The following is an 18,639-nucleotide window of genomic DNA, read 5'->3' on the forward strand; positions in this document are numbered from 1 at the left end:
TGGGCTGGTCCTTTGAGATGATGCTCACACACGGGCCTGATGACTTGAAGTTAATTAAGCCCTGCATCCAACAGATCCCAGCAAGTTGTCCTCTGAAGTGCAAGGGACAGATCCAGGGGAACCAGTTGATTAAGCTCTGTCAAAAGTCAAAGCCAGAAGTTCTCAAATTCTATGAATTGCTGGGGACATTAATGCAGATTCTGTGTAGATATAGCCTCAGATGTCTTAGATATAGCCTCAGATTCTGCTTTTGAGCACACTCCCAGGTGTTCATAGGGGAGGCCGCAGGCACACACTCCACTAACAGGTCTTGATTAGGCTGTAATGGAGCTGTAGAACAGCAGACACAGTCAAGGGCTATTCTATGGGAAGAGGATGAAAGCATTAATATCCTTTGCAGGTCTCTGCCTTGGGCAACTAGGTGGAAAGCATAGATATCCAGCAGTTTAGCTGCTGGCCTGCTCTGGGAAGCCTCCTCCTCCCCCTCGCCCTCCCATCCCCTGCCTTTCACCCCCCACCCCTTACTCCTCCTCCTCCACCACCACCACCTCCTATGGGCTAGTGAAATGGGGAAGGCTTCTAAGTCAGAAGCTCCTGGCAGCCGGTTCCCCTGCTGCTAATGTATTTGCAACTGTATACTGTAGCAAATACATTACTACAGTTCTTGCTACTTACTTGTAGCAGTGGTGTTTAACTTCAAGCTTTTATTTCCTGAGCCAGTTTATTTTCAAAACAGAGGTAACAGTGTCCATTTTAAAAACTCTTATTGACTGTGGATGGAAGCTTGAGTTGGGAAAACTGCACTGAAGAGCAATTTGGCAGAGTTTATTAAAATTGAAAATATGTATTGTCAAAGACTCAAGAATCCCAGGTAAATTTCCGAGAGACCCTTGAACAGTGCACTGAGAGTCTGCATCCAATCATTCGCCGGAAGTGCTTTTTCAATAAGAGAAAACTAGAAGTAGTGTAGATGTCCACCAGAAGACAATATGCACGTGAGTATAGTAACTGGCATTCCGAGTGCAGGAGAGTAGTTTAAACTGAAGACTCTGAATCTCCATAGATCATTATGGATGGACCTCAGAAGATGTGTCTGATGAAAGGCACATTGTATAGTGAGAAATGCAGTATGATCCATTCACTCACGCTTTCAAAGCAGACCCTATACTACATATTTTTATGGATCTGTACGTCTATGGGAAAATAGGCCAGAAGGACACAGCAGCTATGCTGGGAATAATGGATAAAGATAAAAAAAAATGGGTGGGGGGGTCACGTCTAGACAGATGATTATATCATGCCAGTAACAGAAAAGAATGACTGATTGAATCGATTCAGTTCTGTGCCTGCAGTTCAACCTTAGAAACAAAATAAAGCAAAACCAAACATAATACTATTGCTTTTCTAGAATTCAATGACATAATAGCCCAATGTCTGGCGCATAGTAAGGACTTAATAAATGGCAATCATTACTATTATTATGCTTGCCTTCCGCACTCTCTCTTTTTAAGTTCTATAGACTCTGGCACAATGGTCTAGTAAAGAGGAGGGGTGGGGTTGGATACTTATCTCTACCCTAAATTTCCAATTCTCATTTACTGGCACGAAGGCTGTACAAACAAAAGCTTTGGTTTGCAGCCAGGTATTGATGTTCACTGAGGCTACTCTAATGGGTTAAAAAAAATGCTCCAAGGCACAGACCCAACAGGAACCTCTCAGCCCATCAATCCAATAATGACTCTTAGGGAAAAGAACAGCTTACCTGTGTACAGCTTTGCATTTGCATAAGTAGTTTGTATGAATCAGGACTTTGTTGATCAAAAAAGGAAAATACAGAAACAAAACAAAACAAAACAAAACAACCCCAAAACCCAGACTCTCTAGAAAAGCAGCTGGCTTCAGGCTTCTCGGCTGAAACGTAAACTTCTTGCTGTCATGCACCGGCCTATTTCTGCTTCGTCCTCAGCTTGGAATGCCCACTCCCAGGTACTGATTTCTAACGAGTTATGCAAGCAGCTCAAAGAAGCTCTGACTCAGCTGGGCAGAAAGGGGAATTTATTGGAAGGAAACTTTAGAGCTCACAGAATTAGATAAAACACAAAAGCCAGGTCTTGAGAAAAAGAAGGTGGAGGCTGTAGGATCTTTAAAATGTACAGCTCTTTCTTTGGTCATATCATGAAATAACAACCCCTTCTGACGCGCAATGTCCTTCTCTCTAGAAAGACTGGTTTGATTGGCTTAGTTTAGGTGATATGGGGTGAAGGCGGATGTGATTGTCAGCCCTATTGCAACTACCTAGAATCCGAAGGGGAAGGCTCCCAGAGGAAAAGCTCCTTCTAAAACAAGGGGGGATATTTACTGGCTGATTTTGTTGGCTTGAGAGCTACCACAATATTCCACAGGTGGCGTGACTTAAATATTTTCCTCATGGTCGTGCAACTTCAAAGTTCAAAAGATACACCAGCTCAGCTGAGTTCTGCTGAACGTTCTCTTCCGGTTTGCAGACAGTTATCATAGCACTGTATCTTCAAGGCTGAGAGAGCTCTGGTGTCTCTCTCTCTCTCTTTCTATTTTGCTTTTTTATCATAGTATTTTATTTTATTTTTTTTAATTTTTTATTAGATATTTTCTTCATTTACATTTCAAATGCTATCCTGAAAGTCCCCTATACTCTCCCCCAGCCCTGCTCCCCTACCCACCCACTCCCATTTCTTGGCCATGGCATTCCCCTATACTGGGGCATATAAAGTTTGCTAGACCAAGGGGCCTCTCTTCCCAATGATGGCCAATCTTCTGCTACATATGCAGCTAGAGACATGAGCTCCGGGGTACTGGTTAGTTCATATTGTTGTTCCACCTATAGGGTTGCAGACCCCTTTGGCTCCTTGCGTACTTTCTCTAGCTCCTCCATTGGTGGCCCTGTATTCCATTCTATAGATGACTGTGAGCATCCACTTCTGTATCTGGTGTCTCTTCTAACTTACATAAGGGCATAATCCCATGAAGACCTTTCCCATCCCCACAACAACCTCTAAACCTAATTATCTCCCAAAGGCCCCATTTCTGTCTCCTTGAAGGTTAGGGTTTTAAGCCATGGCAGTGGGTCAGTGGGTCAGCAGATATAACAGATGTCCACTACACAACTAAATGCGGTTTGCAATTGTTCTAGAACTCCAAAGGTCACAAGGCAAAAGAGATGTTAGTGATGTGATTAGCTAGCTTAACTAATCGTGGACCTTGACTCTACATGGTGTATACCCTCTCTTTTGTACTTTCAAGAGTGGGCTCATGACATACGTTCCCTGTCTTCGTCAGGGTTCTCCAGAGGCACAGAAAACAATAAAGCGCATATAATTATAAGAGAGGGTTTATTAGGTTGTCTTTCACAACCAGAGGCTGAGTAGTCCCTCAGTGGTCACCTGTAGGCAATAGATCTGTGGAAACCAGTAGCCAGTCAGTCCAGAATGCTAGAAGCCTCCGAACCACGGGGGCTAATTATACAAGCTGAAAAAAACTGACAGCCTGGGAGCTCTCTGGAGAGTCACTGCTGTGTCCACAAAGAATCCAGACTTGGACATTCTGTGGAGATGGCGGTAAAAACCACAGCTAACTGAGCTGAAGCCACACTTGTTTGTGAATTTGCTTCTTTTACCACTTTTTGTCCCATCCTGGCCACCAGACTATTACCCAGGGCTGCTCACACTCAAGGTGTTTCTCCTCAGACTTAACACCCATTTGCCCATTGTTTCTGGAAACCTCCTCAAAGACACACAAATCTTCACCAAATCTGTAGGTGTCTCTCAATCTCGTAAATTGACAACCAAGATTAACTAGGCATGCTCCCTTCTTATGTCAACAGATAGAAAGTCACATAAATTCTTAATAACAGAGCAATAGGGGGACCTCGGGTCTTCTGAAGGAGTGACTCTCAACTTTATCTTGGCCATGATTTTAAACCTGGTACTCAACTTTTGAAAAGAACACACGGGGAACCAGATCAATAGTTCTTCGAGGGAGTTTAGGCATAGGATTATTGTTTTGTTTTAGCATCTGCTCCTGTAAACCCTCAGGTGATTTGAAGTGCGGGATGTCCTGATTTGGAGGGAGTTTTCTTTGTCCTCCTATAGAAAGGCTGCATCTAAGAGAGACTGTTTTAATGGCTACCATGAGAGGAGGCGTTCTTTCTGCAGAAGCCACCATTACCTAATAGCACGGTCTGAGGAGCATCAGTGACAGAACTGTTTTCGCTTGTAGTTGCGGAGCCTGAGAGGTTTGAGAGCAGGGTTCCCACAAGTGAGTGGCCAGGGAAGCTCCTTCCGCCTCGTGCAGCTGACTGCCATTCTCATGTCCTCCCACGAGAGAGCAAGCCTCTGCTGTCTCTTCCTTCAAGAACAGACACCAGTCCTTAGAGGTTCCCCTGCGCGATCTCCTTAATGCCTCCATGACTTTCCTATCTCCATCATAAGGATCCTGGAGCCACTCAAGTATTCGGTCCTGGCGGGAAGAACTCAGGAAACTGTGGAGGGTCTTAATCCGTTAGAAAAGTCTTCAGAGAAGCCCAAAGCTGTCTTGTCCTAAGTTCTATCTCTTCATGCTAATTCCACAGACAGGGCTAGAGGAAAAGAGAGACATTGGGCAGGCAAGACTAGAAATTACTTGCTAAAGATTTCACTTTTATGACTTCTTTTAAGCTCTGGGGGGGGGGGGGTGATGTGCTGGGGCTAGTGAGTATCTTATCGCCAATTCATAAACCACAAGACTGGTTTATTTCTGCCACTACAAAACCTATTTGCATCAGTGTTTGGAAATTGCTTTCATTCTATAAATTCTAGTATTGATCAAAAAAAATGTAATGTGTATAAGAATCAGGCAGAAAGATTTTTATTCACCAAGATTCAAATTTTTATTTTGAACTGCAAATAAGCTTTGGTGGGCGCAGGCTGCAGACTGGTAGGGAGGTTAGGAGATGGAGCCTCAGACTTTTTTATACACTGACTTCTAGACCGTGTTTTTCAGTGCCTTCTTACTTTCTCCTCTAGAACCTCAGCTTGCACTTCTGACTGACAGAGAAAGGAAAGACTCGAAGGAGGATCGCTTCTCTAAGCCGTGCAGCCAAAAACCAGTGCTGGGGTGTGTCATCCAAAAGTTTATACCTGCCTGTCAGGCTTCCCCACCTTTGTCTGGAACAGCACTTTTATTTAGGAGAGATGATCGTAGTGTGCCTGTCCATCATGTGGTCCTATTGAACACAGGAACCAGGAGATCCAGGCAGAGTGTGAGAACACTCTCTGGACACAGCAACTGGCCAAGAAGAACTGGTCAGGTTCCTTTTAAAGACTCGACACAGATGAGAGGAAAAGAAGTGCCATCTTTGAGTCAGCATGGGACAGTCTGGGGCTGCTCTGCTATGGGCAGAAGTTGTGTGCCCCAAAATGGAGCTAACATAGAGAGAGGGGCACAGAATGTAGAGAGCAAGACAAAGACTCAAGTCCGGATGCTGTAGGATCTACATTTGGGGAAAGCTCATCTCTCAGTTGGTTCCCTTGATTTAGTAAAGACTGATGTGAGTTTATTTCCAGTTTACTTCTTGCGATGTCGTGGAGGCCATGAAGGTTGTAGTTCTTGTTGAACTTTCCATGCCCAGGGCTTAGTGCTCACCTCTGCTCAGAATGAGCAGTTCCCACTGAACCAATAAATGTACCAGCCTCACGGCTCTTCACACTATCTCTGCTTTCTTTGGTAACTCCATGCTAGAAATGCTTTATAGCCTTTTCCATGGTCAAAGCAGACAGAGAGAGCATTGGTGAAGCATACAGGCTCCAGGGTAGGCGAGGCTAGGCTCAGATAAAAAGGGAAAACCTTGCTAAGTTGTAAATTCTTCCCAGTCCAATTGTCCTATCTATAGAATGAGGACAGTATCATTATCATTTATGAAGAAATCCTCATCTTTGTCGCTGCATTTTTTTTTCTTCATTTGTTTAGTAATTTGTACCTGCCACCCTGGTACGGGGTAGGTATTCATCTGGAGCAAATCTAGTGGTTAAAACAACGAAAGACGCCTCACATCTATGGAAGGCTAGTTTCCATAGTTAAACCTGTGCTGTAGACCTAGAAAGGCATCTAGGGCTGACCTCCTCTTACCCTCCCTGGCACTGTCTGCACAGCTCTTCTGATTGGTGACTCAGCCCAGATGCCTTCCAATAAATCTCTTCGGTTTGTTTGTGTACAACGCAACCAAGGAGCCCGAATGAATAAACCCACCTCAAAAGCTTGTACCGAGAATCAGGCAAGATGCTACACGTGAAGCAAGGAGCACAGTCCTGGAAAATGAATACGTCATCAGTCAGGGTTACTCACTTTCATTGCGGCAATCTGACTGTTTACTTGAGTCCTACTCAGTTAAGCAGATTCCTCTTTGTTGCTGAGACATCAACTGCATGGAGCGGCCCGTGGCTTCTTACTCATGTCTTCAGAGATAGTAAGGATCAGATGGTGAGAACAGCTATCTGTCTGTCTTTCTCAAGATAACGTCTTGCTACATAGCCCCGATTGTCCTTGAACTTGCAATTCTCCTCTGTCAGCCTTGGACTGTTGGGATTGCATGATGCTTACTCACACCATGCCTCGTTGAGAAGTGTCTTTACAGAAAGCAGGCAAGGAGGATTGTTAGCTTCAGGATAGCCTGGGCTACAATATATACCTTAGATATATATTTAAATGAGTCAAAAGAGAAGATGATGGAAAGACAATGGCACAGTTTGTATGACATGACCACCATTTAAGAACTGACAGCTCCTAGAAAATGGCAGAGTCAAGGGCTATTGTTCCCTGAAATACCCGGAGGCCAGTCACCTACTCATGGTGGGTTTCTGGATCTCTGGTCTTCAGAATTCCTACTGAATAACTTTCTACTGTTTGAAGCCATGAAGTTCATGACTTGTTATAGTAGCCACAGGAAGTGGATATATACATTATCCTGAATGACTTTGTCAAATGTATTGAGACCCCAGACATCCAACCGCTAGAGTGAAGAGAAACGTAACTCAATTTGTAGAAAGTATTCAACTCTTTCCTACTTTGCTAATGTTTTCAAAAACTGGGCTGTCACTGGGTGTATTGTTACCTGCTCTGGTGTCACAGACTGCCACCGTAACCCTTTGGGTACAAGTTCCTGGAGCCACATGCCTTCCAGAGCTGCAGTTCCCAAAGCTGTAAAGGGGCTACTGGGGTTGACGCCAATACTAAAGCCACCTTCCATCCCACCACTTTCTCATGGGTGAGTGAGAATCTAGTAGAATACATGCTTGATGGGCTTCGTGGTTTTCTTCTCCTCCTTGGGATGGGCCAAGTGAGATCAGAGTCCAAGAGAAGGATGGACAATGCTGATGCCCTTTTCCTCTTTACACTTCATGCCTCTTGACCCAGCAACCATTTTTCCTTTTTCTGATACTTTTAAATAGTAGAGAGGTATTTGCAAATACAACTTAGGCAAGGTCCTTGCTCCACATTGCTCAGAGTTACTGTTGGAATACTCTTTGACTGCTCTTCTTTTCCTGGACTTCGTTAGTGTTAAAAGTCTGACATCTTCTAGAAATTCTTTAGCTGCACTTCATTGCACTTACAGATTTGTAAAAAAATAACCATTTGAGAATTTCATACCATGTGTTTTTTATTGTTCAACTTCTTCCCCCAACTCCTCCCAAATCAATTCCTCTTCCCTATGCATCTACCTTTGTGTTTTCTCTTTCTTTCTTTTTTTTAAACTCACCAAGTTGAATTTGTGCTGCCCAAATTTTCTTAAATGTGTGGCTTTCCACTGGAGTATGGCCAACCTACCAGGGACTATATTCTTAAAGACCACTTTCCTGAAGCTATTATTTGCCAATAGCTCCTTAGCTAGGGATGGAAATTTATATCAACCTCCCTTCTCCGTGAGAAATTTTGCTGGCGAGAGCTTGTACACAACAGGTCTTGTGCGAGCAGACACAACTGCTGTGAATTCATATATACAGCTGCTGTGCTTCGTTAAGAAAATAGTTTCAGCCGGGTGGGAGGGGCACATGCCTTTAATCCCAGCACTCAGGAAGCAAAAGAAGGTGGATCTCTGTGAGTTCGAGGCCAGCCTGGTCTACATAGCGAGTTCCAGAACAGCCAGAGCTATACAGAAAAACATTGTCTCAAAAAGCAAACAAAAGAAAAGGAAGGAAGGAAGGAGGGAGGGAGGGAGGGAGGGGGAAGGGAGGGAGTGGGGGGGAGGGAGGGAGGGAGGGAGGGAGTGGGGGGAAGGGAGGGAGGGAGGGAGGGAGGAAGGAAGCAAGCACTGTTTCCTTGGTGCAATCCATCATCATTCTACCTTCTCTTCTACAATGATCCTCAAGCTTTGGAGGGAAGTATGTGATACAAATGTTTCATTTGGAACTGAAACTTCAGTCTCTTATTCTTTGCACCTTGACCAGTTGTGTCACAGAAGCCATTTAGATATGATTCTGATGAATAACAGAGGACCAATGGTAGTCAGGGGCCTGACCTATAGCCACAGTGCTATGATTAACATCTTCACTAAGTAATATGTCAATGCTCTGACCATACAATGTGATTAGGAAGAGTTTGCATGAGCAGGGGGTGAAACACACTTTTGCACCAAAACTATGCTAAGTCTCGTGCCCACCCCGAGATGGTATGATCCAAAGAGCTCTGAACCATCTGCACATCCCACGGGACTTCTCAATGATCAATTACATCAATGATATCCTGTAATTGGGCTAATGAATAAGAAGTGACTAGTGCACTAGAGAGCTTACGAAGATACATATGTGTCGGATGAGATGAAGGAAGTTTCTAAAGGATTAAAGATGCTAGTTTCAACCACTCCTTTGCTGTTTTAAGATTTCTGCAGTCACGGTGAGTCAGGGTATATCTTAAAAGTGTAAGAGAAGCCACTGCCTCTAGTTTTTCTGTTAGCATAGTCTGATGGTTTGTATATGCTCGCCCCAGAAAGGGGCACTATTAGAAGGTGTGCTCCTGTTGGAGTAGGTGTGGCCTTGTTGGAGTAGGTGTGTCACGGTGGGCGTGGGCTTTAAGACCGTCATCTTAGCTGCCTGGAAGCCACTATTCTGCTAGCAGCCTTCAGATGAAGATGTAGAACTCTCAGCTCCTCCTTCATCATACCTGCCTGGATGCTGCCATGGTTCCACCCTGATGATAATGGACTGACACCTCTGAACCTGTAAGCCAGCCCCAATTAAATACTGTCCTTATAAGAGTTACCTTGGTCATGGTGTCTGTTCAGAGCAGTAAAACCCTAACTAATACACATAGGAAGCCCTATATCTGGCATCAATTCTATGTAAATCAGCCTGTGTTGGGAATATTCTGTAGCCCATGTACCAGGTGCCAAGACATGTTTTTGACATCAACAAGGTCCCACACACAGGAGAGCTGTCAGCAAACTCTGTCTCACAGTTTCACTGTTTGGGTCTTGAGACCCTGAAGTCCTAGGCCACTAAAGATACTAATGACAGGGAGATACAATGTGACAATGGCTCACATGAGAAGACACACTAGGTGAATAGCACTGCAAGCTCATAAGACTCTGAAGTACAGCCCTAAATTGTTGGTGTCCAGCTGAGCAGTGGTAGACATGAAAGTTATGACTGCATGATACCAAGTGACTGTGCTTTCAGAATTGCCACTATGACCTGAGTTCATGTAGAGCCTGATTTCTCAGGTTCTTGAGACCTACAAGAGTTTATTATCAGAAAAACAAAGTGTGAGCTCTAAGCATAAGAAAGACAAGAGAAAAAAATCATAGCAAAATGACATTTGACCCAGACACCCAGGCTTGGGGACTGTGTGGTTGTACTTTCATCTTAGGATCATGGAGAGAATCCTATGAATGCCTGATAGGAGAACAAGTTATCCAAGCTTGGCTTACAGAGCAGTCTATTATATGGTTGGAATCCCTCATAATGGGCACTTTAGTAAGATTCACCCAGCTATGCACTTTGTATAGAAAGATAAGTAGCTTGATATTAGAATCAACCCAACCTCAGGGGCAAAGGTTATGGAAGAGGAAAACTGGGAGGATGAAAGAAGGAGGCAGCTGAACAAACGAGAATGGAACGGAACTGAGCAAAATCTTGTTAGGTATGGATACCTGGCACGGAAGCATAGAGCATTGATCGCAGAGGAAGCCCTCATTGTAAGTGACAGTGCATGTAGCTAGGCAGACTGCAGTCCTGTGCTGCTAGAGTATCCATGTCAAGAAAATGCAATGTGGCAATAGACCTCATAAGACATAGCACATAAATAACAAGGAGCCTTTAAGATTCTGACTCCCTCTCTGTCCCGCACCAAGTCTGTGTCATCAGCAAACTCAGCCCTGTTCTGTGGGTAAATGAATGGATAGCCACTGTATAGGAGATGGTACTGTACATTGGCCCAAATAGCGGGAACTCTACTCATTGAGGTTGATTTAGATGTTGCTGTCATCAAATACCCAACCAGCCAGCAAGGGACATAGTGCCAAGGACCTATTATTGTACCATCCTCAAGAATATGATTTAGTGGAAAATGACGACCTTGAGTCATTTCTTACCTGGAAAGTTCAGAGGCACTTGGTAAGAATGAACACATATTCTGGAGCAAGTTTGCTACTCTTATCTGCATGGCCTCAGGACCATTGCTATCCAGGGACTTATGTCCTGTTTCACTGTGAGAAAGAGTTTTGAATAACACTGTGTCCAATAACACTGCAGCAGAGGCCATTGGGTCCACAGGTCATCTCACACCACTGGTGCTCTCTTCCCCTGGTCTCAGACTCCATCTGCTGTGACCATACCTGTTGTCCATATTTCCATTTAGCCTGCTGTATTTACATGTTAAGCATACTTATTTTTGCTCTTGTGTGAGTGTATCCTACATGTGTTTGGGTGCCTGAGAAGACCCATAGCTTACAGATGGTTATAAAATACCTAGGTGCTGGGAACAAAATGTGGGTCCTTTGGAAGAGCAATAAGTGTTCTTAACTGATGAGCTATGGATCCTTCTTCTACCTTTAAACCTTGTATGTAATTGTTATCTGTATTTGATGTTAATCGTTGGCCTCCATAGTCTCATAAGTTTCAAGACTTGGTCCCTAGTTAGTGAAGCTCTTTGAGAAGGATTAGGGGGTGCGGCCTTGTTGAAGTGGGGTTTCTCAAGCTCATGTTAGGTCTCTGTCTCTTGCTTGTAGATCAGATATAAGCTCTCAGCTACAGCTTCAGCCTATGCCTGCTTGCCTGCTACTGTGCTCTGAGGATCATTACCTGTGAAACTGTAAGCTCCAATAAACTCGTTTTCTATAAGTTGCTTTGTTATGGTGTCTCTTCACAGACAAAAACTGACACCAGGGAGAGGGCTATTGTTGTGAGCAGCCTAACCATGCTGTTATTTGAAAGAATGTGACTTAGGGACTGTGGACTAGGATCTTGTTTGAACACTGTAAGTGGAGGTTAATGGGATATTCTAGTAGGTGCTTAGAAGACAGTACTACTGAAAGCAGTAAGAACTATGGAGGCCCAGCTTGAGAGGTTTCAAAAGGGAACAATACTAGCAACTAGGCTTGAGAAAATTAGCAAAGAATGTGGTTGCTTTTTTGTCCTTATCCCAAGAATCTTCCTTGAGACTAAATTGAAAAAATTTGGGATTAATTTTGTTGGCAGAGGATATTTTAAAACATATTGACTAATACTGACTCTGTCATTTGGCTATTAGTAAACACTCTTATGCAGATCTGCCATGAAAATAAAATAAGTAGGCCAAAAAACAAATAGAAAATGTACAGTTTCAGGAGAAAAAGATCACCAGGAAATTAAATGATGGAGCTGTTTTGGAAAGGAGAGATCTGGTATGAAATGGGATAACAGGAGTGGCGCTTTGTTTAAGAAAAGTAATTAAAACAGGTGCCTTACTTATTTATCAGTTGTCACGAAGAGATACCTCATGGCCGAGGCAACTTAGAGAAGAAAGCTCTTTTTGCTGTGTTTATCTTTTTCACAGGGTGAGTCCATGACCATCGTGGTGGGGAGCATGGAAGCTGGCAAGCAGACATGGCGCTAGAGTAGTAGCTGAGAGCTTAAATCTGCTCCACAAGCAAGGGACAAAGAGCTAATGGGGGAATGGGATGGGCTTTAGAAGCCTCAAAGCCACACACTCTTCAACAAGGCCGCACCTTCTCATCCTTCTCAAAGAGTTCCACCAACTGGGGACCAAGTATTTAAACATGAGCCTATGGAATGGAAGCCATTCTCATTTGAACTACCATATTTAGCTCTTAACTTTGGCAAAGTATGATTTACTCAGTAGAAAGCCTCAGTTTACATAGAGTGAAACTGACCTACCTTTTATCACCTATGGTTATAGTTTGTGCTTCTGAAGAACTATATAAGCAATCCTGCCCCATGCCTACATCACAAAAATATCATTAGTTCATGGTTATTTATTTTTTAATCTACCTGGTGTCCATCTTTTTTGTTAGGTTCTCAAAACATCCAATTTTATTTAAATGGTTATAGCTATCTTTCTTTTAGTGTTGTAAGTATTTCCCATATAAGTGTGTTCTCAGGAACTCATTTATATTGTTTTTTGTTTTTGTTCATGAACCAAACCAGAGATACTGTAGTAGTTTTGTGTACGTGTGTGCATGTATATATATATAAATATATATAAATATATATATATATATATATATATATATATATATATATAGTATGTATGTATGATATATATGTAGTATGTATGTATTTTATATATATATATATATATATATATATATGCATGTATCAGTCTGTCTATTTGCCTATCTGTCCTGAAGCTGAGTAGAAGATTGTCTTGTATACATTGTCACTGAACGGATAGTTTACTATGTTGAGTCAATTAAGATATCTAACTCCTCCAGCTTTTCCACTTTCTATCTTACAAATCCCCTTCTGTTGACCCAAGGACCTCCCACAACCCTGCTACACAAACAATGGAATAACATTGAAGCCAAAGTAGATCGCAGTTAACAAAGGATGCTTTGTTAGCTTTTTGGTAGGAAAAACTTAGTGTTTAACTGGTGCTAGCACACACAGAAAACATTGAAGAAACAGAAGAGAAATGTTGCACTGTGGTTTCTGAGGCAATGGGGGGGGGTGGGCATCAACCAGGAAGGATCTGGCTTCATAATGTGACCTCATATAGGAGCCATGGGATGGTGGTAGTGGTGGTGATGGATCTTAATGACATTCACCCTATGGATGGTTGCTTCTTGCGAAGGGTCTCATCTTTCTTCTAGTCACCCATAGCTAGGAAATATGTTAGTTGGATTATTTGGGCAATATTTGGCTACAGAAAATAGAAGGCATATTCCAGAGAGTTTAGAACACATACCTGAGGTTCAAAGGTTAACTAATGAAGACACCCCTCCCATCATCCTGCCATGTCTTCCTCAGATTTTTCTCTTGCTCTTCTCATCTGGCTCCTCTGTAGTTGTCACAGGATGACTGTTATAGTGGCATATCCAGAAAGTGCTGTCTAGGGACAGAAATGGGAACCTTCTGAGCAAGTGCCTATGGGTGTCCCTTTTGCAGACATCTGTGGCAGCATTCTCAGTTTGAATACCATCACACGAACCCATAGGTAGTGGTGAATGCATTTAAATCCCAGCACTCCGTAGACAGGGACAGGCACATCTCTTGGAGCTCCAGGCCAACTGGTTTACATAGTAAGCTCCAGGACTGCATAGAGAAACCCTGTATCAAAGAAACCAACCCAACCCAACCAACCCAACAGCAAAACAGAAAACTATCATATGCCTAGCGGACGGATAAGATAGTATTAGGTAGATTTCTTCTGTTTTATTTCCTCATCTGTAAAGAGGGAACATAATCTTCATGGTAAGATTATGCAGAAAAGAATATGTGTTCTGCAGCATTGTGCTTGGTTCACACCTACTCAAATCTCTAGTCTGGGCTTACAAGTCATTTCCTGAGTAGCAAGACTGAACTTTCTCATCCCAATTATAAAGTTACCTCGGTCTAAACTCCTGGTAACCGGAGTTTATTTTTCTGCAAATACTCAGAAAAAGAAGGATCAGTACGGTAAGGCAAAACAATGGCAGGCAGCTGACAGCGCCTGCTGTACAGAATGGAGGACCAGTACTATGCAAGGGATGCTCTGTCTGCCACGTGACTAGAGTCTGGACTACTGGGTGCAGAGCCTGCCCGACATTGAGAGGAAACGCCACTGCTCCAGGTGGGGATCCAGGGCACAGATGGAGTACAGATGCTGATGTATGTGCTTGTGATAAAGTGTATGAACATTCAGGATGATTTATTCTTATCCCAACTCCATTCCTCATAGGCTGGCCCTGGGCACCACCACAGCCCCGAGTCGGAGCCAGCATAATAAATCACAGAGTTCCTCACGCTTCAAAGGGGATGCTAACGTGAATGCTGAATAGAATTCGCGTTATCATGTAGCCGAGGGGGAAAAAAATACCATGCGTTCTCACACAGAATGGGCTTTCTCTAGAAACAATCAGATTTCCCATTTCGGCTCCCCTCAACCCCCCCCCCCCCCCCCCACCAGGCTTATCTCCATAGACACAGTGCCATCTACTGAAAATAGAGCACCAATAGCCATGGTACCCCAAGGGATTCCCAGGAGAGCCCCCTCTCTGTGGGCTCTGGGTCTCACCCACCTCCCAGATGGACTGGAGGGAGTAGGCGGAATCTGCAGGCTGTTCTCCTGTCACAAACTGGAATGCATCTGTTCACTGGTGCTTTCCATGAGCACCAGGGAGAAGTTGCGCAGGCCCAGAGGAGCCTGGCAAGACACCTACGAGGTAGATGGAAGCGCTTAGCTGTCCGTTCTTGCCTTCAACTGACTGTGAACTCTAGCTATCCCGGAGAGGAGGCCTGCTGTTATACTAAGAGTTAAGAATAGCTGACATGTTTTCCTTTAGATAAATATGAGGTGTTTCTTTCCATGTAATACTTTAGCTGTGTATTTAATTCTATCTATCCTCCAGTGAAAAATTGTAATGGCTGACACAAGTAAGAGATTCTTAACAGAACCCTGAAGCCTAACTGAAACATCTGTATTGTGCCTTGTTGGAACCTGTTGATGACTGAGGTGGCCTTGCAATCCAGTTGTGACAAATTTTTCATGGCAGTTCATTGTGTTCCCTCTGAGGTAATTCCACAAGTGGAGAGATGGAGATATGAAAGAGGGATCATTGCAGACGTGTAAGGTGGAGATAAAGGAAGAACCACAAGCTCTTTGATACACCTTCTCTGAGTGTGCTCATCCCTTACTGTAAACACCTCCTGCCACTCTACCTCCTCCTCCCTGGGAATCCAAGTCCTGAGCAGCCATTCAGAGCTGAGGGGAGCTCAGAGCTCTGGCTTGGATTGGTTCTGATTTGACTTCTGGTGTGCAGTCAACCCCACTTCCCTGTCCATTTGTGCCTTCAAATCTGGCCCCACTTCTCTAACTGTACTGGCTGCTCAGTTTGTTCACTTCTTTTTAAAACACGTTTTTCTAAAACAAAGGTCCCGTGCTGATGTCTGGGATGGGACCATTTATCACAAGTATGCTTTTCGAAGAGGCATTTGAAGCTGAATTAGACGTGTCTGTCATTCCCTTAACGGTCACTGCCTACTTTTAACTGCAGTGAAGAAGTGCCACTGGTGTGTATGTGGGGCGGGACAGGCTGAAGGTAGGATGTCCTCTGGACACAGCAACCATCCTGGAGTGTGCTGTGTGTGTGTGTGTGTGTGTGTGTGTGTGTGTGTGTCTGGGGGGAGCGGGGGTGGGGCAGCCTGGAACCAGACACAAGTCTCTGAACCTAAGCAAGCAAGTTGGGGGTCATGCTTCTGGATTCTCTCTATATATCACAGTTCCAGAAAAATTTGAAATTAAACCCTTTTTTAAAAAGTGCCAAGAAAAATTTGGGCTCAAACTTGTACCTCTGAACTAACTGTTAAACCTGACATGATCTTGAAGAATTCACTGGCCTTTCTGAACCTCAAGTTGATTTTCTAAAGTTTTAGAAAAGTGGGCAAAATATTCTCTGTCACTAGGTTCTATAGAGACTACGTGTTTTTTCTGCACCCATGATGACTACATTGGTCAGACTTCTCCAAAGGAACAGAGCTGATAGAGTGAATGTATAGTAAAGGGAGTTATTGTGTTGTCTTGCAGATGCAGTCTGTGTAGTCTAACAGTGGCTGCCTTGCACTGGAGAGGGCAAGAACCTGATAGTTGCTTATTCCATGAAGCTGTTCCTCTCATCAGGCTCAGCCTGGACCTGAACCATAGAGGATTCCTGGTGAGCTGCTGGTCTTTATCGGAATCCCAAAAGAAGTTGGTTCTAATCTTGGTGGAGGCCTGTCACAGCAACAGGATATATGGATGTGCTAGTGAGGGTGAGGGCAAGCAGACAGAAAGGAAAGTTTCCTTCTTCTAGGTCTTGAATCTGGGCTGCCACCAGAAGGTGGCACCCACGTTTTTGATGGATCTTCCCTCGTCAAATACTAGGACCATGAGAATCCCTCACAGCAATGCCCAGCAGCCTATGTTTTTGGTTAATTCCAGATGCAGCTGAGTTGACAACCAAGACTAAACTTCATGGTTCGAATTTATAACCACTTTCTAGAACTTCTTGTGGGTTGCCATCAGTAAAAGAAAACACAATCCCTCTGAAAGACAGTGATGCCAAAGTAACCACATCAATGGTTTCTTCCAGACCAAGCTGGCGCAGGCTTTTTCCGTCATTCAGCAAGTTTACAAAGGAGCTAACAGCTGCTACTAGGCATGTCTTTTTACTTCTACTAAGGTGATTTTAAGAACACATATTTGAAAAAACAGTGACAGGAAGTACAAATCATAATTATCATCCTGTTGCTCTGGGGTTCCAATTGGAATTTTGGGTAGGATGCTCATAAGTAAATTGATCAGGACTGTTTAGCATCATATTGAACGAATCAGGTACCGTGGCTGGGAAAGATGGTAAGTCTGTTATAAGCAGTAGTAATATGCTTGTGATGATCATGTGCATTTTCTTCTTTATGGAGACATGGTATATTGAATCAGGCTTAGGCAAATATGTCAGACATATCTTAGACAAAGTATGAGGGGATCTGGATATGACAGAGAGGACATTGTGCAATGTTGACATTATTGTGACCAGGAGAGTTGCATACTTGACCTACGACATGTGAGGAGTTTTTATGGAAGGTAAGAATAATAATTCTGGGGCTTTAGGGGGAAGTATTTGAATCATGGGTGCGAGATTTAGCAACTGAAGAAATGTATGTATAGATGGATGCTTTGTCTCTACGAATATCTATACACCACTTGTGTGCTTGGCGCCCACAGAAGTTGAAAATATGTATTGAATACCCTGGAACAGGAGTTACAGGCAGTTTTGAGAGTTCACGTGTGTGCTGGAAATCAAATGTGGGTCCTCTGCAAGAGCTGCCAGTGCTCTGAATGACTGAGCCATCTTTCCAGGCTCAATAATAACTTTTTTTTTTTTGAGACAGTCTTACTACCTTGCCAGGGCTGACCTAAAACTCAAGATCCTTCTTCCTCAGTCTTCTGAACAGAGATGACACATGCCTAGCCACTATTTTTGAAATTTTATTGTTGTCTCATTCATATACTCACATGAAGGCACAAGGATAGGCAGAATTCCTCCTTCACATGGCCATGAAAAAGCTGTCATCTTTCTTATATGTGTAAGTTCTTCTTTCTTACAAGGGGGTGAGGAAGTCAAACTTTTCCAAGAGAGAGAGAGTACAGAAGAAATCACAGGCCATTGAGAATATTCAGGGGCCTAGGTCCGAATAAGCTTGCTGTGAACGAGATCTCTTATACGTGCTGGGAGAAGATGAGAAACAAACTGTCAAAACTGTGGGTTTTAGCTCTGTGTAGTAGCTCATGCCCCTGTAATCCCAGCATTCAGGAGGGTGAGGCAGGAGGATTTCCTCAAGCTTGAGGTCAGCCTGTGCTACATAGTGAGTTTCAGGCCAGCCAAGGCGACAGACTAACACTCCATCAGAAGAGCAACAAAATCCGCTGCTTCTGTGGCTGTTGGTTGGAAACCTCTGGAAACATCCTTTTCCATTGCTTATGTCTCCAGACCTTGCGGATCATAAAATGTACTCTTCAGATTATAGCGCGAGTTCTAGGGAGTCACGTGGCCATTGCTGTCAGCTGCAAATACAGTTCTTTATTGTGGTTGCAGCCTGTTCTCCCTAAAATAAAATTCAGCATGTGTGGAATTTAAGTTTAGCCTGGCTTACTCCTCTGCCAAACAGAATGTAAGTATAGTGGATATAATACTGTGCTAACTTTCTTTTCAATATCAACCCAAATTTTGAATGTTCTTATCCATTTACTATTAAGCTTGCATGTGGAAGCAAGATGGGTGCCTTTCAGGGCGTCGTCTTTGGCAGCACAGAAACCCGTTTGGATCTGGCTCATGCCACTTCCTTAGCTGTACAATCAGGATGATAAAAATGCTTAGGTCACACTATTGTTACACTCTTTTAAAAAAATGAGTGTGCAGACTGGACAGGGGCACTTGGGTAGGCTAGTATTAATACCATT

At 43.5% G+C, this 18,639-nt stretch overlaps 1 protein-coding gene across 5 annotated transcripts in view; it reads left to right on the forward strand.

Moving 5' to 3' along the window:
* Upp2 (uridine phosphorylase 2) overlaps positions 1-18,639 on the forward strand; it is a 229,530-nt gene that overhangs the window by 61,309 nt on the left and 149,582 nt on the right. Inside the window, exon 2 of one of the 5 annotated variants that reach the window (XR_003953742.1) lies at positions 5,040-7,276. The exons of 3 other annotated variants lie outside the window; for them this stretch is intronic. The gene's annotated coding sequence lies outside the window, so the exon portion shown is untranslated. Of the gene's footprint in view, positions 1-5,039; positions 7,728-18,639 lie in introns of those variants that run through there. One more of the 5 variants, XR_003953741.1, reaches the window with a different exon arrangement.

Source organism: Mus musculus, chromosome 2 (genome assembly GCF_000001635.26).
Source record: "Mus musculus strain C57BL/6J chromosome 2, GRCm38.p6 C57BL/6J".
Classification (NCBI taxonomy): domain Eukaryota; kingdom Metazoa; phylum Chordata; class Mammalia; order Rodentia; family Muridae; genus Mus; species Mus musculus.